The sequence below is a fragment of the Mchenga conophoros genome, linkage group LG17 (genome assembly GCF_057382185.1).
Source record: "Mchenga conophoros isolate Kocher_MC1m ecotype Shallow Benthic linkage group LG17, M_conophoros_male_GT1.1, whole genome shotgun sequence".
Classification (NCBI taxonomy): domain Eukaryota; kingdom Metazoa; phylum Chordata; class Actinopteri; order Cichliformes; family Cichlidae; genus Mchenga; species Mchenga conophoros.
In genome coordinates, this window is record NC_140542.1 from 27,493,208 (window position 1) to 27,506,297 (window position 13,090).

At 39.8% G+C, this 13,090-nt stretch overlaps 1 protein-coding gene across 4 annotated transcripts in view; it reads left to right on the plus strand.

Annotated features, from left to right (window-relative positions):
- Window positions 1–13,090, plus strand: part of anks1b (ankyrin repeat and sterile alpha motif domain containing 1B) — a 267,248-nt gene that overhangs the window by 231,908 nt on the left and 22,250 nt on the right. The gene's annotated exons all lie outside the window — the stretch shown is intronic.

The window sequence follows — 13,090 nt, forward strand, 5'->3', positions numbered from 1 at the left end:
ACATTCCTAAGCATCATTATTATAAAGGCAGAAAGGAGGCAAAAAAGGCCATAAAATGTATATTTCTGCTGTAAAGCTAACTCTAGCCGTTTCCAGGCTTTGTGCTAAACACAAAACCAGTCCATAATAGACCCTATGAAAATATAATTATTATATAATTAGAAGCGATATAGATAAATATAAAAGATAAAGATACTCCTGTGATCAGGAGTTATCTCACATTTTATTGTTAGCAATGTAATTTTTGTTTTGAATATTTACATCACTGCTGAACTCTTTCAACTCAAGCAGCACACAAACACATAAACTTAGACTCCTTGCGAGCACAAGCTTGTCTTGGTATAGGCTCAGTGTGTCTCCATAGTGACGGGATAGAGAGGAGGAGGAGGGTGAATGTAAACTGGGTAGAAAGCGGGAGAGAGAGTGTGTAGAGAGAGAGAGAGAGAGAGAGCTCAGGCAGAGACATGTAGGAGATGTAGTCTGGCTGCCGCAAGCTGAAGAAGGAGGAGGAGTTTTCGGGCGCTGGAAATCTGCAGAGAAAGTGAGAGAAAGGGAGACAAAAGCTGGTGCTGAGGAGGCGAGGAGGAAAGCGTGGATAAAGAAAGGAGAGAGGCAGAAGGGAGAAGAAGAAAAAAAGAAAACCACTTGTGCTGGTCAGCAACAAAGCAACAGTAAACAGCTCAAGAGAAGAGGGCGAGAAAAGAAATCACAGCAGGAGTCAAGATTACTCCTCAACCTTTGGAATGAGTCACGTCCTGTGGAGAAATAGGTGAGCTTGCTTTGAGACGGGATGTGGAAAGGGTGATGACAAAAGGAGAGCTATAAAGCATGCAGGGGGATTTAGAGATGAACACTAATACTTTTATTCTTCGCTAGCTGTTCTTTTAATGCAGCTTTCGTGCTTTCTGTGCTCAGAGATGATTTAAACACAAGAAATGAGTCCACGGCGCTCAATCAACACTGCTGACTGGGCTAATTTACAGGCTGTGTAACTGTGCGTGCGTGCGCGCAGGTGTTGGAGTGTTTTTGTGCATCTAGAGTAAGAGTCTGACCTCATGTTGTAGTACTTAAAGCTCTGATTGTGCTTTCATTAAAGAGCCACTGGGTCTCTGTCCACAAGTTTAGCAAATACAGCCAACAATGGTGAATTTATGCCATTTAGTTGCACAACGAGAGAAATTTGTGTGACTTTTGTTTGCTTGCATCATTCAGAGAGGGGACCTAGCTGTCACTGAAAAGTCAGAATGTCAGAAAACACACTAACCGCCGTCTAGCAGATCAGCCACTACGTTTAAATACACTCCAGTTCAGTTGCTGGCCTAATTTAATGTCCTCTCCTTATTTGCATTCACCTAACATACTCCTAGAAAAATGGTAGGAGAAGTGAAATGTGGGACAAGACTGAGAAGGAATGTAGTAGCTTAGAGAGATGCTGTAAGGCTTCGTGTTGGTTTGCACAGCTGACTTGACTACACAGCGAGTGATACGCAACCGATAATCAGCATGTATGAGATAAACTGTAAACATTGATTAGCAACAGGGGGGCTAAGCTTGCTGTCAGATGATGACTGTTTTCAGCTATTTTAATCAAAGCGTTTAAACCCTTATCTGTTTTAAACCAGTGTTATTGTTCCAGCCGTGATTGCCATTATTTTAAGTTTTTTATTTTTACCCCGGCTTAAATTAAACTTCAGCTGCCTTGAATCCACTGGCAGCTAAAACTCAAACAGCCCAATTAATATTTTCTAGCCTGTACCAACTTGTTTTCCAAAAAGTACGCACGCAAACAAGTAAAAGAAAAATGAAAATACAAGACTGTGCAGGATAATGGGTTAGGTCCTTTTTGGGAAAGAGTGAGACGGGTCCCAGCATGTGGCGTGAAAGAAAGAAAAGTTAAAAGTATTTCTTTCTTCGCCCAGCTGTTTGATAACCGGAGCCTGGATGGACAGAAAGATTGAGTTGGAGTGTCTGCCTGATGCTGTTTATCTCAGACGTCGGCCGATCCATCAAAAACCCAGCCTCGCCTTCTGTTCATCGAATCGTCACCACAGCGACTCATTGCAATAGATTCCCTGTCAGTGACGGGCATTAATCAGTATGCAGCTCAGAGAAACCACGGCGTGATGAATGATGCCGCGAGAGGCATTCCACAGACAAAGACTTTTTACATGCTGATACAAATGTTTTTATGCTTAATATCTCTTTAGTTATGCTCCTACGCTTTGCAAGAGGACATATTACTCTATGCCGTTTCATTAGTGGACCATTCAGATCGTTAATGGGTATATACCGCACCCTTCTGTCCAAGTTTATTTATCTTATTTTAATGGCTCACATTAAAGATCGCCATTTTTCTATGTAAATGAGCTGTTTATATCCCAACCTTAGGCATTCATCAGCAGTTTAAATGGCTAACACTTATACTCCCTATATATGCATTAAAAAGAGGGACATCAAAGCAGACAGAAGATCGTACCATCTCACTTTTGTCTGTTCTGTCTGTACATGCACATATAGAAGATTTGGTATCGTACAATATAAAGCGCCTTGAAGCAACTGTTGATGTGATTTGATGCTATATAAGCAAAACTGAATAAAATAAAGTTTAATGTAAAACTTAAAGGGATGTTGCTGATGCATCAGTTCTTGTTTGCATACTCGATGACTTTATAATGGACAAAAAAAAAATCGAATTTACAAAACTTTAGATTCAACAACAAAGAAAAGCAACTGTTTTAAAAGTTTTCCCAGCCGCCACAGAGAACCAGGACAGAGTACACAGCAGGGTCCCATCCAAAGCTGTCACTCAGCAGAGAGCCCACAGATGCACATATGGCTGCTACAAGCATCCTATTAACCTTATCTTGTCTTATTTCTCCCTCCGCCCCAAAAAGTGCACGTACTGTACGTTTCACGCTTCACTGACTCTGACTACAAGCAGCTGTTAGAAACAATCACTACCTCAGCAAAGTACTGATGTCAGAAACCTGATAGAAGAATGGAAAATAAGTCTTACAAGCAGTTAAGAGGAAGCTATGTGATGCGTTCTGTTTGTGCGTTCACCTTTTTCTCAAAAAGTTATGATTGGATTTGCATGACAACTTGGCCCAGCTTAGATTTTGGAGTCAATCCAGATCTGGACACGTGAGTTTCTGTAAGGATTCTTTACCATTGAAGGATTGGGCAAAGTCTACCATTTTGGGTCCTAACTTCACAATAAATAAAAGTAAAATATCATACATCTTAAAAATTGACAGATATTGTCTTTGTGCTTTCAAAGAAATATACCTATGCAGTCGTGGACTGCCAATTTCCATTGTAATATTTACAACCATATTAGCAAATACCTAAAACACGAGACCCAGATCTAATATTTCAAGTGCTGTTTCATTGTAATGTAATCTAGATATATGCTCTGTGTGTGTGCAAAAAATACAGAGGTTTATAAACTCTTTGAACCCCTCCCCTCCTAGACAATATTGTACACTCACAAATACACACAGTCATGTGCACAGCTTGGTGCCTTGCTTGTGCTTCTCTGCAGTGTGAAAATTGCTTCCATCTTGGGGCTTTGAAGTATTTATTAACCCAGAAAAATATCATCCACCATTTCCTCTCCCATCTTATTGGGAATTCAATTCATGAGCCTCCGTGTGTGGTAAAGAATGAGGGTGTGTGTGCGTGTACGAGTGTGCCTGCAGAAGCAAGATTTGAGAGATCTTGTTTCAGCCTTGATCCTGCAGCATTTGGCTCTGTTTGCACACACTCACACACACACACTCACTCAGTCTGTGCTTGCAGTCATAGTTACAGTTCTTATGCTATTAATGGAGATATAGCTGTCTCCATGTAGGCAGGCTTATTAAACAGCCCCCTCTCATTGGCTGCCACTTCTGTCAGCACTGAAAAGAACTGAAATGTCCTATTGGTCTTGGTTGGACATCAACTTCAACACATCACTCGTAACTGGTTGCTAGGCAACCAGTTGTCTCCAGTTTCCCTCCCCTGCTTCATCCCACCCACCCACCCCCCAAAAAAGTGGTGCTATGTTTCCTTTTATTCATTTATTTGTTTGCTTATTTAGATTATATTAAGCCTGGGCATGATTGTTTTACGCATGTGTGTTTTAATGGCCTGGAGCTCCAGGCAAATCAACACTAATCATCCCTGCAGAAAAGCTCCACCTCGAAACAACACATTAGGTGAGAGATAGAGCAAAGAGAGAACAAGGGAGAGGAAGGCAGCTGGCTGTGATTAAGTATTCAGGGTCAGAAAAAAATGTCAATGATTGGAGAGAAAATGAGGAAAGCATTGTTGCATAAACTCAGTGCTGTGCACATTATCTACGTTACATCAATGCTTTTCTATCACAACCTGTATTGATTGCTACAAGGAGGCGACAGGGTGGCTGGTATTGTTTTCAAGTGTATGTGTGTCTGAAAATTGTAATGATGCCATCATCAAAATGTGCTCTTGGAGCCACCTACTTAAGCATAATCTACACTTTGGCAGGTGTTTATATGACTCTTAACTTCAATTTATATTTCTTCCACAAACCATTATGCACACTTCGCAGCCAGGACTTTAGAAATGTTGGCAACTGCTCCGAGGCAAGAAATAATTAGGCACAAAGCCTTGTGTTGCCTTAAATACACATGCTGCGTATGTTCTGACAGACAGCTAAACACCTTTCTCTCATCCAGACTCCACGCCATTATGGAAATCGCTAACAGGTTTGCCAAATATTAAGAAAAATTTGGAAACAGCACTTAAAGAATAAACATAATGTGCAAAAATCTGTGATATACACCAACAACAAAGATATGACCTCTGTGTTTTCAGTGTTAGCTGCAGTCCTGCACTCATTCCCTAAGATGCCATTCAGACAGGCACGCGCCTTTTACTGATCGATATTACTGCTCACTTAGCCTGTAATGTATTCTGACCTCTGCAATTTAAGTAAGCTTTGGCCAGTGATTCTTTGATCTGTACGGAGTCGATGCAGGATTCTCGAACCCCCGATCGTGCTATTAGGAGACAACCCATGAGGCATGCACAAGTCTGTGGATATCACAAAGGTCACAACCTCTGTCTGCAGGGGTCAGGTGATCGGTCATATTGACATGAGTGAGCTCGGAGAAGGTAGATGCACGCGATACGCGATAACAAACCAAGATGGACCAATCAAATGCAGTTGCCATGGCTGAACTGAAGGAGTTCAATTAACTCTTTTATTAGCCCGAGACACAGTAGTTATCCTCTCTGACTTTGTGTTTTTCTCTGTCGTCTGAATAACGAGGGGACAGCGGAGTGAAAATGAGGACAAAGCCTGCAGGAAACGAGACACAAGAGCAGATGATGAGAGGTAATTTCGGGTCAAGGGACCATGGGCAGAAAGTGAAGGGAGCAGTGAGTGAAGAATTGGAGGGCAGTGAAAGGGATTGTTAGCCAAGTCAATGTAGATTAAAAAGGAGCAAAGAGACTGATAAAAGAAGTTTTACTCTCTTCCCGCTCTGTCATTAAAACTATGTGCTAGCTTGAGCACAGACAGGGACTGGACTGTTGGTTCTCTCGCTGGGTTTCATGCTCCACTGAGCCAACCAGCTTCCAACCTCCCCTCCAGTAAGAGCCACAGAAAAGCCTTTTTGTCTCCAGTGTCCCGAATGAGAGCAGTCGCTGTGAATGTCCACGATCGCTGACGCTTTCTACTTATTGTCACTGGTTTCTTTTCAAATATGTCATTTTGTCACAGTTTGTGCTTAAAAGAGGTCACTGGGGGTTTTTTTCTTTTTACTTAAAATATTTTAAGGGCAGCTTACACACCTGAAAGTGTAAACTGTGCTTCAGATCTTGTTACACTGCATCTTTCACAAATGAGTGCACTAAAAAACTTTATATGACATGCCTGTCATCACCTGCATGAGCTGTGGGTGATACAGCTCTTAACAGCGGCTGGTGTGTAGACAGGTGTGCATCTCACACGCTGTCACTCCAGCCTGTATCCTTCTGTCATCATTTCAAACAGGAGGGGCAAAACTGAATGATGGTTGTCGTAAAAAAAAGAAGTGTTCTTCACATTGGTCAACACACTGGTATTTCTAATGGCATCGCACACCTTTGTTGCCTTTTTTTCTCTCATCCTCCCAAACAACACGACATCCTTCCAGCACTAGAAAATAATAAAAACACACTCTTCTCTTTCCACATCACACTTCGTTCAGTTCTGATGACAGAGAGAAAGATGGAAAGGTTTCTAGAAATAGTCAGACTTACAATTAACATTGTTATTTGTAAATGTAATTGTTGGACTAAAGCTGGAGCTGGCAAGATGTAGCAGGGAACAGAGGCCACAGAGCGGCGATGGCTGTGAGAAAGTGTGGCTCTGTTAACCGTATGTGTGTCATCTAATCCATTAATCAAGCCCGTTCAATCTGGGCTAACGGGACTGCTAACAGGATTAGTGCATTGATCGGCACACAGAGACGCACACACAGAAAACACAATCATAGCAGCAAAGTTCTGAAATCAGGACCCTTTTGTTAATATCTGACATCACTTTCAAGCACCGTCTCACTGCAAGCGAAAGTGCTATGACTTGTGTTACAAACCCTTCTGGTTCATAGTTTTGAGCTTTTCTGGTCTGCCAGGAGTGCAAAATTTAAATTATATCTAAGATTAAAAACACACTGAAGTGAATTGTGAGTATCTCCAAAGCAAGTTTATGGGGTGCTTCAATATTTTCTCTGTTGCCTGAACATACTAGTTTTTCTTCCCGTGGAATCCGCTTTTCTTCAAAGAGATTGTTAAACTTTAAATTTTCCCGTAGACTGCAGTACGTTGCAGGATCTTTGCTCTCTTAAACAGCTGAAAATAAAGTGTTCTACAGCTGGAAAGTGATATAAATACTTGACTGAAAATGAGTTTTACCTGACATGTTTTGCCTTATAAACAGTGATGGGAATAACAGCGTTACAAGTAACGGCGTTACTTTTTTCAGTAACGAGTAACCTAACTAATTACTGTTCCTATCGTTACAACGCCGTTACAGTTACTAACAAGAAAATGCGGTCCGTTACTATTTTCAACAAACAGACAATTGAAGCCGTGTTCAGCTTACCGCATCTTATATCAGTTGCACGGAAGTAGCTGACTACGTAAGTAATCTGGACGCTACAGCTTTAAGCAGCTGCGCGCGCTCCCGTGGACGGTAATCACGATCACTGTCTAGCACAACACCTGGAGCTAAGGGGACAAAGCAATCGCATGAGTGCTGCTGTTTGACTGAGGAAGAATAAAGTAGTCGTGGTAAGCCAATCACATGACCACTTAAAGACAAAGCAACAAAGTGATAGATACCAGTTTTTAAATTGTGTTGATAGACCTGCAGGTATCAGGCTGTGATGTTCTCCTTTACAGTGGACAGAAATTATTTTTTTGGAGTGGCACAAATAGTTTGTGTGGCATCTTATTGAATGCAGAACAGCTGATTGTTCTGTAAATAGTTTGAAATGGTTATTTAAAAAAATCAAGGTAAAAGGTAAATGGATGCAAATAACTTTGTTGTTTGCAAAACTTGAGCATAGGATTTTAAAATTGACAATTTATATTTGCATTTAAAGTTATGAAATATGATTCAATAAACATGTCTGTGGTTGTTACAGTAAAAAAATATAACTTTTTCTAGTCTGATTTTATGTTTTTTGTCTGATTTTAGATCAATTGTGTTAATACAGTATGTAAAAATGAAACCATAACTGTAAATTCAGACACGTAAGGTTGTGCTGAAAAGGATGATACCAAAAAAGGCAAAGTAAATAGTTTTTAAAGGTGAAATGTAGAGGGAAAATCAAAAGTAGTTAACAATGGCCAATTATACCCTGGACCCCAGAGGGTTAAACGTTTTTTTTAAAGTAATGCAATAGTTACTTTTCAAGTAATGAATTACTTTTAGAATATTGTAACTCGGTTACTAACTCAGTTACTTTTTTTGGAGAAGTAACTAGTAACTATAATTAATTACTTTTTCAAAGTAACTTGCCCAACGCTGCTTATAAAACAAGTGTAGGTGCGCCAGATTCATAGAAGAAAACAAATGTCAGGCACGGACATCATTTTCCATCATTTTTATAATTTTATCAGAAAACACCCCATCGAGCCTTTCTCTCTTTTTCATTTGTCTTCCTAATCTTCCTCACTGCTTTGACCTTTTGCTGATACCGAGGCTGCTGGCTTGTTGCTAGCTCTGGATGGCACTTTCCGCTTTAGCCGCTTTTCCTTTGTTAGCTTCTTTAACTTGTCCGTGTTTAAGTGTCTCATTGGTTTTGTTGTTGCATTTTTGCGCGTTCTATCACAGTTTTACTTCAGTGAACTTTTTGTATTTTTTCACTTTAATCGTAACAGCTTAGTCTATCGCTGCTAGTGAGTGCACGACTACCTGGCTATGCTTTTGTTGCGCGTGCATTAAACACACCAGCTCACAATCTCTTAACATATGAGTCTGACCCAGCCAGTCACAAGTCCAGTAAATAAGTCTATTTCTAGTTCGCATGTACCACAGCTCAATCAAGAAATGACAACTGGTAAACTGTCAATAAAGTCTTGGATGAATCAATTTTTTTTGTCTCTACTATTTATCAATAAGAACCAGTATTCTTAAAATTACACCAGATGATGGAGTGAGAAAATGATTGAGAGGTGGACTAAGACAGTGTTAGGTTGGGTCTTTTCAGGATATCTGCTGACAGTGATAAAATAGAGAATAATGCCAGATTTATTCTACTGTCAGCATCAATCAAATGTTTGCTGCACCTGCGGTGACAGAAATGTTGTCTATATCTGTTGAGCATTTTTTTTTCCCATTTTTTCCCACCTTCAATGTGCTGTTGGAACAGAATGTACAAGCATTGGCTTATCAAGATTATATCATCTGAGCTCCGTGTTTGAGTTGATTTGAATAGAATTGTGCTTAAATGAATGCTTAATCTGGCGCGATAGCACAAGACAAAAGTGGAAGAAGAGGGTATATGCTGCGGTAGCTCAGCACTTTTCCTGACAGTATATATACACCTGCTCTGAATATAATTTCAATGCAAATGGGCTGGTGTTGCAGTCAACCATCAGGAAGGGAGTGAGTGTGTGTTTTAACAATAATGGCTGGGTTTCATTTAAATTCACATCCATTGAGGGATAACAATATAATCATCTTCCCCAGCAGCTCTGAAACAGCTGTTTGGGCTCTTTGTGTGTGTGTGTGTGTGTGTGTGAGTGAGAGTACACATCCTCATCCACGTGTGTGTGTGTATTTTATTTATTTATTTCATGGATGAGCGTGAGTGGGCAACTGCTGCTGCAGCTCTGTGTTGCTATGGTGACAGCTGAACTTCAGGCCGAGGTTGAGGCTTCTACTGTATTTGAAGTAGATGCTGTTGCATAAGGTAAAGTATAACACAGATTTGCACCATGCAAGGCAATTACTGTGCTCTTTCTCGAGTGTGCGTGTTTGACAAAAGAGCAATGTGAGGACTGTGCCACGCTGTTGCCCCTCAGGAGATCGGCAGGAGGCTGAATATTTCATAACTTTTTCCGTATAGCAGGAAAACTCACATACATGTCACATTTTACACTGCAGTCATCATTTTTATGTAATGACTATTTACTGTTACGCAAGTCAGTTATAAGAAGCAAAAATGAATACCAATGCAGAATAATGGCGCCATACTATTGAATGTGCAATGCAACAGTTGGTCAGTTAGTCAAGAGTCCAAAATAAGGGCATCAAAACTGTATGGGCTGACATCAGCAAATAAGTTGGCATTTACCAGCATAAAGGGCTGATATTTCTGTGTTCAGTTCTGGGTTAAGTATTCAGAAACAGTGTGAAGAGCTGCAAGACTAAAAATCCAGTCAGTTATTTTATAATAATTAGCTGATAAATAGGACGATAAACGCAAAGAATATAAGAAAGAAACACCCTTCAGCTGTGTTATAAGTGCTGATGTTGCATAGCTTGTCCTCCAGAGGGCGCTCTGCAGCTTCCCTGTTAGAAAAGCACCTTTTTGGAAGGAACATTTTTTTTCATATTTTCATGTATCTGAGGGAGAGAACAAAGAATCTCTGCCAATATGTCGAAACAACAAATGAATGAATAATACTTTTTAAGCCACCAACAATGCTCTTAAAAATTCAACATCAGCAGGGCTTTAATACTGATGATTTCTTTGTTTGCACAAATAAATGAAAACAAGCAAAACAGACTTTAAATTTAGATTTTTTCCCCCCTGTATTTTTAACATTAGTATCTGGCCAGAATTTCTCTTTCATCATCTCTAATGTCAAAAAAGAAAAAAAGCCAAAAGTTAAAAGGCTGAGAATACATCATATTTGCACTTGCGTTCATTATTATCATTTGAGTCCCACATTATTTTTGCTTCTAATATTACTGACACTTTAAAGGAAGGACAAACATCACTTGATTTTTACTGCACTAAATTCACTAAGTGGCTCAGGGGACTGGGAAGCGTATCTGTATCCGGAAGGTCGCCGGTTCGATCACCCGGCTCTCTATCCTGGTCGTTGGGCAAGACACTTTACCCTACTGCCTACTGGTGTTGGCCAGAGGGGCAGATGGTGCGATATGGCAGCCTCGCTTCTGTCAGTCTGCCCCAGCTTGCCTCCACCAGTGTGTGAACGTGAGAGTGAATGAATAGTGGAATTGTAAAGCGCTTTGGGTGCCTTGAAAAGCGCTATATAAATGCAATCCATTATTATTATTACTACATAATATCAGCTTGTGTGCTCTTGATTGCCCTTTGATCGGTCTAAAATGAACAATTAAAACATGTTTGCATGCAGTGAAGACCAGTGGAGATGAACACATTGCTGGCCACGGTGTATTCTTTATTTTATGAAATGAAATAAAAGTTATAAGACCTACTTACCACTTCTGAACTTGCTTGATAAATTATACAAGAGTTGTTTGCATATCTGCTCCATTTACTATGCAAGGAATATGATTTTTTTTTATTTATGCTCTCTTTGATTGTTTAGGTTTGCGCTCACGTAGGTAGAATCGTACCGTATGCATCCTAAGCGCCTGTTTGGTTGTTTCTTTGTATTTTTATGCTTCTTCCGCAGATGTGCAGCAGTAATTGGTGAGGGAGATTTTATGTTGTGCTGACTCAAACAGAGGCAGGCCATTAGACTGACAGCAAGACCGTGCCATGAGGCTAATTACCACCCTTTGCCCTGAGGACACATTCAAATTCTCTCATGTTCATAAATACGTTTACTCGAAGTTCTCCAGAGGCAGCTCTATAAAACCTGCAGAAGTTTGTTGTGTACTGAAGTTTGGTACCAGAAGGTGCAAAGAGAACATCCCTGCAGAAGGCTGCCATGTTCCAGGCCGCCTCTTTAGAAAACCCAGTAACTGGCACAGTCAGTGGACGCCTGGTGACCAGAGAAAGAATGAACGCTTTCATTGGAGTCCAAGTGCATGGTTTTTTTTTCTTTTCTTTGTTCTCTGTGACTGTGTAATGAGAACCTGGGGGGAAAAAAGGAAAAAACCCAATAGACAGTTACAAACTTGCCACAATCTCATTGTGGAATTTGCAATTACTTGCTGTCAGAGCAAAATCTCAGAGTACACTCTCAGCTGTCACTAACAACACTTTGTTAAGCAGTAGTACTAGTTTAGAACAGGCGTTTAGGGACTTGCAGTTATTTGCTTTTGTGATCAGAAGGGAAGATTAATGAATTGCTGTTGAGGTGCAGGTAGGCAATGGTTAGCTTAGCTTAAAGAATACTAAAAGATCTTTAGAATTCATAAAGCGAATCTTTGAGACAAATCTAGTCACTGAAACGATGAGCTAGCCTCTTTTCAAAGCTCTCTAAAAGAATAGGTTAACATTTTGTTCAATACTCTTTTGCTAGCTGTCAGACAAGAGGACTGATATAACTCACATACAAAGCTATAGCTAGCCTATCTTCCATTAGAATTACAAAGAAACAGCTAATTCTTTGTGATGTTATATAAACAGTGTTATTTACATAAGAGCACAGGTTGGATCTGTAAATGATGTACATGAGAACAAAAGGTGTGCCTATAGCTTCAAGGTCCTTTCAGGATCAAGGGCTAATAAAGATGTACGAGACTCACCTTTTGCTGTTGTCTTTCTGTTTTTTTATATATAATTTTAAGAAGAATCATACAAGTTAAAATTTCAAAAACAGCTTTTTGTTTTCATCTACCATTAATGTACGGTAATCTCTAAAAAAAAACCAAAATTTGAAGATTTCTGTTTTATGCTTTTTTGTTTGTTGTCCATTTGTCATCCGAGCAACAGACCGATTGAGAGTGAGCAGTTTTCGGTTGCAAGAGATACGCTGCTGTCAAAATGCTTTGAATAACCATCAGCTACGATCTAATGAGGATTTGGGTTTTTATTAGCCTTTTAAAATAAACCTGCTTCTGTAAACAAAGCTGGGTAGATGAAAATGGAAACTGTGATCCAGATGTGGCTACTCTTATGGTCATATTCTCAGATTGATCAGACCAATGTGATCAACGTTACAAAAGAGCAATAATTAATTGATCAAATGTATTTTTTTATACCCTTGTCTCTCTCACTGTTTCTCTTAGGCGTAAGTCTCATACATACCTGATGTTCTTTGTATATAAGGTACAGTTGTGCTGTTATTCAGGTAAAGGCACCAGTTTGAATGGAGCCATCCAAGCCATGTTGGTAATGTAATAACAACAATGACATGCATGTTCTCAGGGGCATTTTATATCATTATGCACTCATTAGCGCACCCCTGAGTGCTCTGCTAGTGCTCTCCAATGGTTTTGTCTCCGAAACCCTTTTCTGAAAACTAGTATTATTCTCCATTTTAGGCTAATGATGATGATCTGTTACCTTTTTGCATTTTTTTTTTTAAACACTCACATAATCTTGTTATCATCCCGACTAAAAGTCTATTAACTCTTTTGCTGTTGCTAAAATTTGTTTTAAATTATGCAAATGAAAGTGAGAGTCATCGTTTTTTGCCAGCAGAGTCGTTTGTGGGGGATGCACTTATTGTGTTTTAGTAC